Below are 11568 nucleotides of genomic sequence, written 5' to 3'. Positions count from 1 at the left end.
AATGTGTTTCGTTCATAGGCCTCATATTTCCACAGAAGCAGATTTCTTTAAATTATATCTGTCAGGGGTTCAGAGACAGAGGCACAGGTGAGGGGGGAGACGGAGAGCGATGGGGAAGAATCCCAGGACAGTGAGGAAGAGGATGACAATGACTTGAGGTCTTCCATGAGTCTCTCAAGTGAATCGGAGGATTCCCAGAAGGGGGCGCCCCTAGTCAGGCCAAGGGGGGTCACAGGGGGGACCTGCCAGGAGCAGGGAAGCAGCAGGGAAACCCCGAGTAGGAGTGGGAGATCGGGGCCGGCTTCCCAGCAGGAACGAAGTGAAGAGAGTGGAGTTCCCAGTGTGACACACGGAGCGGAGCAGGATGGAGACAGGGGAAGGAGATCGGGGCAGGACGTCCTGCCGGAAGAGGTGGAGAGTAGTACAGGGAGTAGTGTAAGTGTCAAGAGGAAGGTCAGGGGTAGCGAACGCGCGCCAAGTTCAAATGTGGAGGCGCGCGGAAATGGAGAGAGCTCGGAGGAGGAGCCTGGCCCCAAAGCACGAAGGAGGGGGGAACAGGCATCTGAGGAATCCGCTTCAGGAGAGAGCAGGAGGGAAGGAACCCAGGGGGGCAGAAAGACCCTGCGGAAAAGGAAAGACAGGAAGAGGTGGTCTAGCACAAGCCTCTTAAGCTGGTGTAGGGGTGGGACTGATTCAGAGGGGACTTCAAACGTCTAGGCTAAGAGACGCGGGGCTGCGCGCCTCGGTTGTGGAACCGATAATGAACTGCAATAAACATCCTTGTATATAAGAAGAGCTTGGCGTTGGTCTTTTGTGAGCTGAGACCTGAGGCAGCCCTGACAATATCCAACTACGTTCTCCTCAGAGTAAACCCCTTGAAATATTTGGGCCTAGCTTAGTCCTCTTCATTTCAGTGAGTCTACTCTGAGGAGAACTAACATTCGATGCATATGTTAAGACCACTGGAAGAAAAAGATGTCCTGCCCAATGTTTTTTGAGACATGGCTAGGCAATAAATTGAGAAGTTTGCATAGTATTAAGAACAAGGGCAGTAAGGTAATTGAAGCTAGGTGCTGTTCACTGGCAGAGTCAACAGATGATTCCTGCCACAGGCCAATGTTACATTCTGGGCTGGCACTCAGAGCAGCACGCAGCAGCTGGATCTAGCCACTCTTTAAATTTCCCACAATGCCCTGGGCCTAGCATTGTTCTGGGGCATTATGGGAAATTAATGTGATGGCTAGAGTTAGCTGTCCAGCCCTGCTTTGCCACCGCAGCCAGGGCTCACTGACGGAAGAGATGACTCACCGAAACACACTTTGCCCAAGGGCCTCCTCAAGTCTGCCTTGTAAGTGGAAACGTATGTTCAAAGTGTTGCATGGTCAATTTTGCAGTGCTTGTTTTCACAAGGCTGTTTTTGGCTGCCTACAGTGCCCCCACCTTTGATCTCCATTTTCACATGAAAGGACATGTCACCTGGGCAGAGAAAGAAAGGAAACTGCGTAACAAACCCACACCTGTTCGCATACCGCAGCCATTTGCCAACACACAGCGCGACACGCCTGCCCCTCAGCTGCAGATCTTAATCGGGACCGTGATTTCCCTGTTGGCACTGGAGACTGAAGATGCCTAATCTGCTTTCCACATAGATGCTCCCTAGCCTTCGGAATATTTCTCATGGCATTTTTCTCCCCAGGCATCCTGGCTGCAATCCCAACAGATAATCTCCCTTCCATATCCTCCCTGCGGTTTCACTTGGCAGCTGCTCCAAGCTTCAGTTCTTGCCGTACGTTGCCGCATATACTTGTCTTCCAAGAATCAACGATCCCACTCTCATGCCAACGCGCAGGTGGTGTGAGAGTGTTTCTTCACCTGCAAATTTAGAAGCTGCGAGGCAGATTAGAATGTGCTTTTGGATGCAGCGGGTGGAGAACGTCTGCGTACCAACCTCACCATGATCTGCTCTCTGGGGAACACAGAAAGCAGTCGTATACCAGGTCAGATATTCTTTTACCATCTAGTCCAGTGTTGTCCAGGCATAGCCAACTTGGTGGTCTCCAGGGGTATTGGTTTACAACTCCTGCCAGTCCCATCCAGAATGGCCTATGGCAGGCATGTCCAAAGTCCGCTTCAGGGGCCTGATCCGGCCCGCTGGTTGGTTTAATCCGGTCCTTGTAGCAGTTTATTTCCTGGGGTAAAATCCTAAAAAAACCTCAACAGCTTCAATCCTAAAAGAAGCTCAACAAACAACTCCACCCCTAAAAAAACCTTTTAAAAAGTTCAACAACTTCAATCTTAAAAAAAGCCCAACAACTTTGGGGTAAAATCATAGAAAAAGCTCAACAACTTTTCAATCCTAAAAAAAGGTCAACAACTGGTTGGTCCTTTGGGCCCCCATGGCCCTTCGCTTCATCAAATCTGGCACTGGCTCTCCAGGGTTTGTGGCAGGTATCCCAAGTAAGAATAAAAAAAGATAGTACTTAATTATTGTTGACAGTATTCAATACCAATATGGGGGCCAGGAGAGAGCAAAAGGGATTATATGAGAGGTAAACATTTCCAAAATATTTTTGCTGTTTTGTTTACATTCCACTTTTCCTCCAAGGAACTCAAGGTAGTACATGTGGTTCCCCTCTCCACTTTATCTTCATAATAACCAGTGCTATTTTTCTAGAAAAAAAAGGTGCCAGAACTCGCTATGAATGCCTCCCTTGTTCTCTTATAATGGCAACGGTGCCCACCTGGAAGGTGCCGGAACTGAGTTCTGGCAAGTTCTGGCTGAAAAAAAAGCCCTGAGATAATTCAGTCAACGATGATTGGCTCAAAGTTGCCCAAAGAGCTTCATGAATGAAAGGGGATTTGTACACCAATCTCTTAAATCCTAATCTGACACACTAACACGACACCATACTGACTATGAATACATCCATCAATGCTCAGGAAGGGACAGCACAACCCCTTTTCCCACAGCCTGCCCTGACCCATTTGTCTTTTTTATATTTGTGTTATTAGTCACTGAAGTTTGTTCACTAAAAAGATGAAGCTGGCGATGATAATGATTATATAAAATCCTGCTTAAATATCAAACAAGTATATACAAATACCTTTGTTATGCCATATGTAGGTCAACACCAAGTCTACTCAGTCAAAAGGTTTCCACATATGGAATTCAGCCAGCAAGGGTTGTTTGTGCACATGCATAATCTGCCACTGAAGATACCTTAAATCAAAGTTGTAATGATGGTTCCTGATGTCATGGAACAATTTTTGTCTATTGTTAGATGCCCCTCTACCTGTTGGTTCCTGAGGATGTTTTGGTCTACATTTGAGGACTCAGCCATTTAAAAAAAATGCACTGATTTGGGTAACACTTTGGCATCATGGTTCTTGAGACACACCCAGTCACTGTTCATGGAAAGAATAATAAAAAGGGGGAGACTAAAAGACAGACTAGAAAAGCGTCAACCACCACCCAACTACCCTCAATAAAGCATCGTTCGTATGCTGCATACATTTCTACCTTCTACAGTGGTGCCTCGCAAGACGAAATTAATTCGTTCCGCAAGTTTTTTCTTCTTGCGAGTTTTTCGTCTTGCGAAGCACAGTTTCCCATAGGAATGCATTGAAAATCAATTAATGCGTTCCTAGGGAAACCGCCTTCAGACCAGGTCCGGGGACAGTCTGTCCCCCGACCTCATCTGAAGGCTGGAGGAGGGGGAACAAGGGCTTCTCTTCCCACTGCCAGCCTTCAGAAGGCTGTTCTGAAGGCTAGCGGTGGGGAAAAAAAGCCCTTCTTCCCACCTCCCGCCCCGCAAGCTCCGGGGACAGGAGGGCTTTGCTGCCGACCGCCAGCATTTTAAAAGCCCCTGCTGTCCCGGGCGATTTTAAAATGCTGGCGGGCGGGAGCGAAGCCTCCGCTGTCCCGGGGAGATTTTAAAATGCTGGGGGTCGGCAGCGAACACTTCACTCCCGCCCGCCAGCATTTTAAGATCGCCCAGGACAGCAGAGAAGTCTCCGCTGTCCCGGGAAGGCAGGCGGGGGGGGGAGCAAAGACTTTTGCCCCCCACCGGCCTTCAGAAGAGGTCCAGGACCTCTTCTGAAGGCCGGCTGTGGGCGAAAGTCTTTGCTCCCGACCGCCAGCAATTTAAAACAGGTCCCCGGAGATTTCCCTATGGGCTTTCGTCTTGCGAAGCAAGCCCATAGGGAAATTCGTCTTGCGAAGCGCCTCCAAAACAGAAAACCCTTTCGTCTTGTGGGTTTTCCGTCTTGCGAGGCATTCGTCTTGCGGGGTAACACTGTATTTTCCAAAGCTGCTTTTCCCTTGGTTTCTAGGTCCGCTAACCCTAACAATCCTGGTATTTATGTTGGGATAGACTAAAACAGGCATAGGCAAACTCGGCCCTCCAGATGTTTTGGGACTACAAATCCCATCATCCCTGACCACTGGTGCTGTTAATAGGGATGATAGGAGTTGTAGTCCCAAAACATTTGGAGGGCCGAGTTTGCCTATGCCTGGACTAAAATGAATGACAAGAATGCCCACTGGAAACAACGGCAGCTCTTTCTTATGGGAGCTTAGGATGCTGCCTTGCACTGAGTAGAAGATAGTGGCCTATCTAGCTAACAGTCATCTATGCTCACCCGCAGTGATTATTCAGAATTGCAGACAGGATTATTTCCCTAGTTACCCGGCAGTGCTGGAGACTGAACCTGGGGTTTTTTTCTGCGCACAAACCAAGAACTTTACTTCCGTGGAGCAGTCATATAAAAAAGGTCATTTGGAGAGCTCATTATTTCCCAGGGGCCTTCGGATAGCTCCCATTGTTTCCAGTGGCAATGGGCATTCTCGTCATTAATTTCCAAAGTGTAAATTGGATTTGTTTTTCCCTCACGGGTAGCAACCACTGCTGCTTTTCTGACTTCATTGTGATATAAGTAAAAAGACTGCTCCGTTTCCCTTATGAGGTACCCAAGAGCCCATATAGAGTCCTTTTGTAGGTTCTCTCTCGGTAGGAGAAAATAACAGAGACCAACCAGAGAATATTGAGAAGCAAAGCAACTACGGTAGTAAGCCTGATATTTATTGACTGTTGCAACATGGTGCTCCCCCACATGTAGGAGAGAGGACGACGACCTCGAACAATGGCGTGCAAGGCCTTATATAGCCATTTTGAAATTCCCTGCCCTGAAGCTCAAGACCACTCCTCCATACATCATACCTACATCACAGAAAAGCAGTCTACAACAGAAATTTGAATGTTGTTGTTTTTCCTGTCTGCCAGGTTATCTGACAATGCCTTATTTGATTGCCTTTTCTGGTAGTCTGGCCATTCCTTTGGTAATTACTTAATTCCTGAGACAATGGGAAGGTTTTTTTCACCTCCTTGCAGAGAAACACTTGTTCAGCTTGGGAGTCAAAATGGTTTCAGGACTGTCCCTCTGCGCTGCTCCAGACACGAGGTTCACACACTCATATACAGTAGACGCTCAGGTTGCAAATGTGTGGGAAGCACGTTCGCAACCCGCAGCGCCCACAACCCGCAGCACCGTGTCTGCACACGCGTGGGTTGCGATTAGGCGCTTCTGCACAAAGTGCGATTTAGCGCTTCTGCGCATGCGCCGAAACCCAGAAGTAATCCGTCCCGGTACTTCTGGGTTCGGCGTGGTGCGCAACCCAAAATCACACAACCCGAAGCATCTGTAACCTGAGGTATGACTGTACGTGCCTGCCTGGCACATTTATGAACATTTATTATATACCTAAGACCTTAAAGTTCTTATAACAACTGTGTATATTCCAAATAGCTGGACCTTATCTCTAATTCTGAAATGTAAAGGACTTTGACAAGAAAGAGAGAGCACTTTAACTCATATCAATGTTTAATTATTGTTGTTGTTTTAATTATTTTCCCCCCCCCCCCATGCTTTTGGTTGCTTTTATGTCTATCTGTAAGCCGTCTTGAGTTCCTGTCAGGGAAAACAGCGGGGTATAAATAAATAAATAATTTTTATTAACAAAATTCCTAAAACATTGATCCACCTTCGCAAAAATTAACTGAAGAGCGTGCATTCTCAGTGCACGGACTCTGAAGTACCTCCGTGCCTTCCCACACTTTCCAACCACCATCAGCAGCTGTAGCATTTATTAAAACCTTCCACAGAAATAGTGGTTTTTTACTTTTTTAATTTTTTAAAAAATAAAAAGAAAAACCCCGGATCGGTCTTAATGCAGAGAAACAAGCAAACAGACCGAAAGACAGAAAGAGAGACGAAGGATAAACATGGAAATGGCGGGATATTATGTTTGCCATTAACAGGTTAAGAGGGAGATACTAAAAGCACAACGTCAGGCAATACCAATGAGACGGAAACATGGAAGGTGCCTAAAGAAGCCAGGGTGGCTATCTAAAGAACTTTTAACTGAATTAAGATTAAAAAAGGATGTGTACAAAAAATGGAAAAGGGGGGAAACCACCAAAGAGGAATTCAAACAAATAGCCAGCACGTGTAGACACAAAGTCAGAAAAGCTAAAGCACAGAATGAACTCAGGCTTGCTAGAGAGGTTAAAAGCAACAAAAAAGGCTTTTATGGGTATGTTCGTAGCAAAAGGAAGAACAAAGAAACAATGGGGTCACTCAGAGGAGAAGATGGTGAAATGCAAACAGGGGACACAGAAAGGGCTGAACTACTCAATGCCTTCTATGCCTCAGTCTTCTCCGATAAAGAAAACAATGCCCGACCTGAAGAATTTGGAGCAAATGATTCAGCAAAGGAAACACAGCCCAGAATAACTAAGGAGATAGTACAAGAATATTTGGCTAGTTTAGATGTATTCAAGTCTCCAGGGCCAGATGAACTGCATCCAAGAGTATTAAAAGAACTGGCAGATGTGATCTCAGAACCACTGGCAGTTATCTTTGAGAATTCCTGGAGAACAGGCGAAGTCCCGGCAGACTGGAGGAGGGCAAATGTTGTCCCTATTTTCAAAAAGGGGAAAAGAGAGGACCCAAATAATTACCGCCCAGTCAGTCTGACATCAATACCAGGGAAGATTCTGGAGCAGATCATTAAGCAAACAGTCTGTGAGCACCTAGAAAGGAATGCTGTGATCACCAATAGTCAGCATGGATTTCTGAAAAATAAGTCATGTCAGACTAACCTGATCTCGTTTTTTGACAGAATTACAAGCCTGGTAGATGAAGGGAACGCAGTGGATGTAGCCTACCTTGATTTCAGCAAGGCATTTGACAAGGTGCCCCATGATATTCTTGTAAAGAAGCTGGTAAAATGCGGTCTTGACTATGCTACCACTCAGTGGATTTGTAACTGGCTGACTGACCGAACCCAAAGGGTGCTCATCAATGGTTCCTCTTCATCCTGGAGAAGAGTGACTAGTGGGGTGCCACAGGGTTCTGTCTTGGGTCCGGTCTTATTCAACATCTTTATCAACGACTTGGATGATGGACTCAAGGGCATCCTGATCAAATTTGCAGATGACACCAAACTGGGAGGGGTGGCTAACACCCCAGAGGACAGGATCACACTTCAAAACGACCTTGACAGATTAGAGAACTGGGCAAAAATAAACAAGATGAATTTTAACAGGGAGAAATGTAAAGTATTGCACTTGGGCAAAAAAAATGAGAGGCACAAATACAAGATGGGTGACACCTGGCTTTAGAGCAGTACATGTGAAAAGGATCTAGGAGTCTTGGTTGACCAAAAACTTGACATGAGCCAACAGTGTGACGCGGCAGCTAAAAAAGCCAATGCAATTCTGGGCTGCATCAATAGGAGTATAGCATCTAGATCAAGGGAAGTAATAGTGCCACTGTATTCTGCTCTGGTCAGACCACACCTGGAGTACTGTGTCCAGTTCTGGGCACCACAATTCAAGAAGGACACTGACAAACTGGAACGTGTCCAGAGGAGGGCAACCAAAATGGTCAAAGGCCTGGAAACGATGCCTTATGAGGAACGGCTAAGGGAGCTGGGCATGTTTAGCCTGGAGAAGAGGAGGTTAAGGGGTGATATGATAGCCATGTTCAAATATATAAAAGGATGTCACATGGAGGAGGGAGAAAGGTTGTTTTCTGCTGCTCCAGAGAAGCGGACACGGAGCAATGGATCCAAACTACAAGAAAGAAGATTCCACCTAAACATTAGGAAGAACTTCCTGACAGTAAGAGCTGTTCGACAGTGGAATTTGCTGCCAAGGAGTGTGGTGGAGTCTCCTACTTTGGAGGTCTTTAAGCAGAGGCTTGACAACCATATGTCAGGAGTGCTCTGATGGTGTTTCCTGCTTGGCAGGGGGTTGGACTCGATGGCCCTTGTGGTCTCTTCCAACTCTATGATTCTATGATTCTATGATTCTATATATATTTCAGTGAAACTAGCAGAATTTCGCAGCTGCCCCTGAGCACGCATGCGCGGCTGGCTCCCTCCTTCCCTCCCGCACCGTTTTGTTTTGTTGGCCCTCGGCCCCGCCCCTTCCTCCCGTCTCACCTGAGGCGGTGAGAGCAGCAGAGCGCGCGAGCGCGGAGACGTTGATTCCTACCACGCACGCGCCGCCGTCCAAGCCAGCCAGCCAGCCAGCCAGCCAGCGTTCGAGGGTGGAGGGAAAGGAACGGAACGGCCGCGCTTCAGAAAGCGGCGCTCGCGCCTATTGCGCGCGCAGGTTACGAGCTGGGCGAGGGGCGGGGCGGCGAAAGGAGTAAAAGGGGGAGGGAGGGAAAGAGGGAAGCCGCCGCGCGTTCTCGCGCGAAGTCCTCCTCAGGCGACGACGCAAGCGCTTTCGCTGTCTTCCTTTACGACGAGCCAGTCAAGCCAGCCAGCGACGCTGAAGGAAAAGCGAAGAGAGAGAGCGCGCGCGGGGCGGAGGAGGAGGAGGGGGGAGGGTGTTGCGAGTGGAGCGGGCGGTGCAGTCGCGAGGCTGAGTGTCTGACTGACTTTGGTTGGCTACGGCGGCGGCCACGTAGCGCTGCGGCGGCGGCCGCCGAGGGGAGGGCGAGCGTCAGTGGGAGCAGCCGCTGGAGCGGCGGGGCCTAGGCCTGGTCCTGAGGCGGCGGCGGACGAGGAGGGGGCTCGAGCCGAGGGGGAGGGCAGGAAGGAAAGAGGGCCCTGGCCGCCCCTACCTTCCCCCCTCCCCTGCCTAGGCATGGACCGCGGCGGCGGAGGAGGAGGAGGCGGAGCGGCGACGGAGGAGCAGCGCCGGTGGCAGCCCCGGAGAGTCCCGGCCTGGGTGAGTCCGTGCAGGAAAAGAGGCCCTCCGGCTGGGGAAAGGGCAGGCCGAGCTCCTCCTGCTCAGCTCCACAGCCTCCTTCTTTTTTGCTTAGTTGTTGGTAACGTGCCTCCCGCTTCGAAGTGCCAACGAGGCCCGGCTGTGGAGCGTCAGGGAGGGGCGAGCGTGCACCTGAGCATGTGCAGAGTGCTCTTGCTTGCTTGGGATCTGGACAGTTGAGATAGTGTCTTGGGGTCGGAGGGTTTGGCTGCGGGAGCGTTTCTTCCTTGAAACTGGCAACCTTTTTGGAGAAAGGGGGAGAGATTTCGTGGGCCGAGTTTTTTTTGGGAGGGTGGGGAGCTCAGTTGGTCGAAAGTTGAAGGGTGTGTGTGGGTTTTGGAAAGTTGAGGTGGAAGGTGCTTCTTCAGCAGAGAAGTTGGCATAGAGGGGGGGAACATTTAGTTTGGCATCACTTTAAAGGTTTGGCGTGGTTGGAGGAGGAAGTTGTGCCGCCTCCTGAGACAACTCTGATGCTGGGAATATCTCCGTTTAATGCGGATCTTGGGAATTGGGGGAAGGGAAGCAGTGTTAAGAGACTCCTTGCACCCTCGGGTGTTCTGTTACATTAGGTCCGCGAAATAGTAGAAAAGTTAAAAAAAAGAAAATGTTCCAGTACTGAAGTAGAAATGTTATCATTTCCCAACACACAGTGTTCCTTCTCTTCCAAACCACTGCTATTTGAAGTTTGATATGATTAAAATCAGGGCTGTAAAAATCCCAGATTTCCGATGACCAAACTCCTCATCTGCAAATAAGCTACAGGTGTCTAATGTTTGTAAATTGACTTAACTTCAACCTGTGTTATGTCACACTATTTTCATAAAAACTTACCTGGGAGTATATCTTTGGATGATGTATCTCCATGCAACCTGAATCTAACTCCTAGAAAGCCTGAAAATTAATTGGTTCAGTCCTATTTAAAATCTCATTTTGTAGAAAAAGAAAGTTACACATTTGTTTCAAACATCATTGTTTAAATACTCCCTACTCTTAAAATGCTCCTCTGGTGATAGATTGGAGAATTGTTAGGCTGCTATACAGCAGACTTTTGGAGAGTGTTACTATTGCTCTTTCTCACAAGGATACCAATGGGAGAACTCAGGTGATTTGTGCTGGAGTAAAGCAGGAGAGACAAATGGGATAGTTTTGTTCAGGTGAAATAGGATTCATAAGAAAATAGATGCAAATCTACTGTCCTTCAAATTGTGCGTGATGTGAGAATTAGGTATGTTCATGTAAGCTAGTCTATGGGTGTCAGTTGGGTGGTTGCTGAACTTGGGTGGTGCTGAACTTGGGTGGTGGAGTTATTCTGTACACCAGATAGAAGTTTGTGCAACTAGAAAAACAATTGGAGCTATTTGCATGATGGATGGGGTTTACAGCTTTTGGGATGATGAAGATGGAGAAAGGATCTACTCAAAACCTTCTCGAGTGATGCAGTTAAATGTATGCCCTGCAGAGATTGTGGCACCAACTGAAACTAGGAAGAGATGTGATCAAAATCTGAACCCCTTCTTCTTGTGCACCCTCCACATGGCTTCCTGTTCGTGGAATGCTGTCACCGGGGAGGCTTGCCTGGCGTTTTTATTACATATCTTTAGGCGCCAGGCAAAGGTATTTTTTTATAATCAGGTTTTTGGCTGATTGAACATTCTATGTAGCCTTTTAAATAGGTTTGTGTTAGTTTTTGTTCTGTATTTTATGTTATCATTTTGTATTTGTATGTTGTGAACCACCCTGTGATCTTCAGATGAAGTGAAGTATACAAATAATAATAATAATAATAATAATTAATAATAATTAATAATGATGGTGGTGATGGTGATGTTGCTCCTAAACAAGTTGTGGGCCATATCATAGAACTGAATCATAGAATTGTAGTGTTGGAAGGGACCTAGTGCAACTCCCTGCAATGCAGGAATATGCAGCTGCCTCATGTGGAGATCGAACCTGCAACCTTGTCATTTTCAGCACCACACTATTCAGGGTAGATATATATTGGGAAGCCTTAGCATCAAGTTTGTTTTGCTAGGTGTAACTGGCTAATGGTAGCAGCTGGCAACAAAGGTTAATGAGGGAAAGAGGAGGGTGGAGAGTTGTGTATGTGCATACAGGGTTGCATGACAACCCGACTCATGTGGGCATGCTCTTACTGCCCTTTACCCCTTACTCTTAATGCAGTATATGCATCACCTAGCAATCTATTATGCTATCCCAGATCAGATCCTTCAGCTAAATATCCATTTTACAACACTTTAAATGTATGGAAAAAATCAGTACAACTTAA

At 47.5% G+C, this 11568-nt stretch overlaps 1 protein-coding gene across 1 annotated transcript in view; it reads left to right on the top strand.

The window, feature by feature from the left end:
* Window positions 1–9086: 9086 nt before the first annotated feature.
* Window positions 9087–11568, top strand: part of ZNF652 (zinc finger protein 652) — a 32814-nt gene continuing 30332 nt past the window's right edge. Inside the window, exon 1 of the mRNA XM_082194378.1 lies at window positions 9087–9242. The gene's annotated coding sequence lies outside the window, so the exon portion shown is untranslated. The remainder of the gene's footprint in view (window positions 9243–11568) is intronic.

The sequence above is a fragment of the Podarcis vaucheri genome, assembly GCF_965113315.1.
Source record: "Podarcis vaucheri genome assembly, chromosome: 13".
Lineage (NCBI taxonomy): Eukaryota > Metazoa > Chordata > Lepidosauria > Squamata > Lacertidae > Podarcis > Podarcis vaucheri.
The sequence above is the reverse complement of the archived record's forward strand: the minus strand, read 5'-3'. Positions and strand labels throughout refer to the sequence as shown.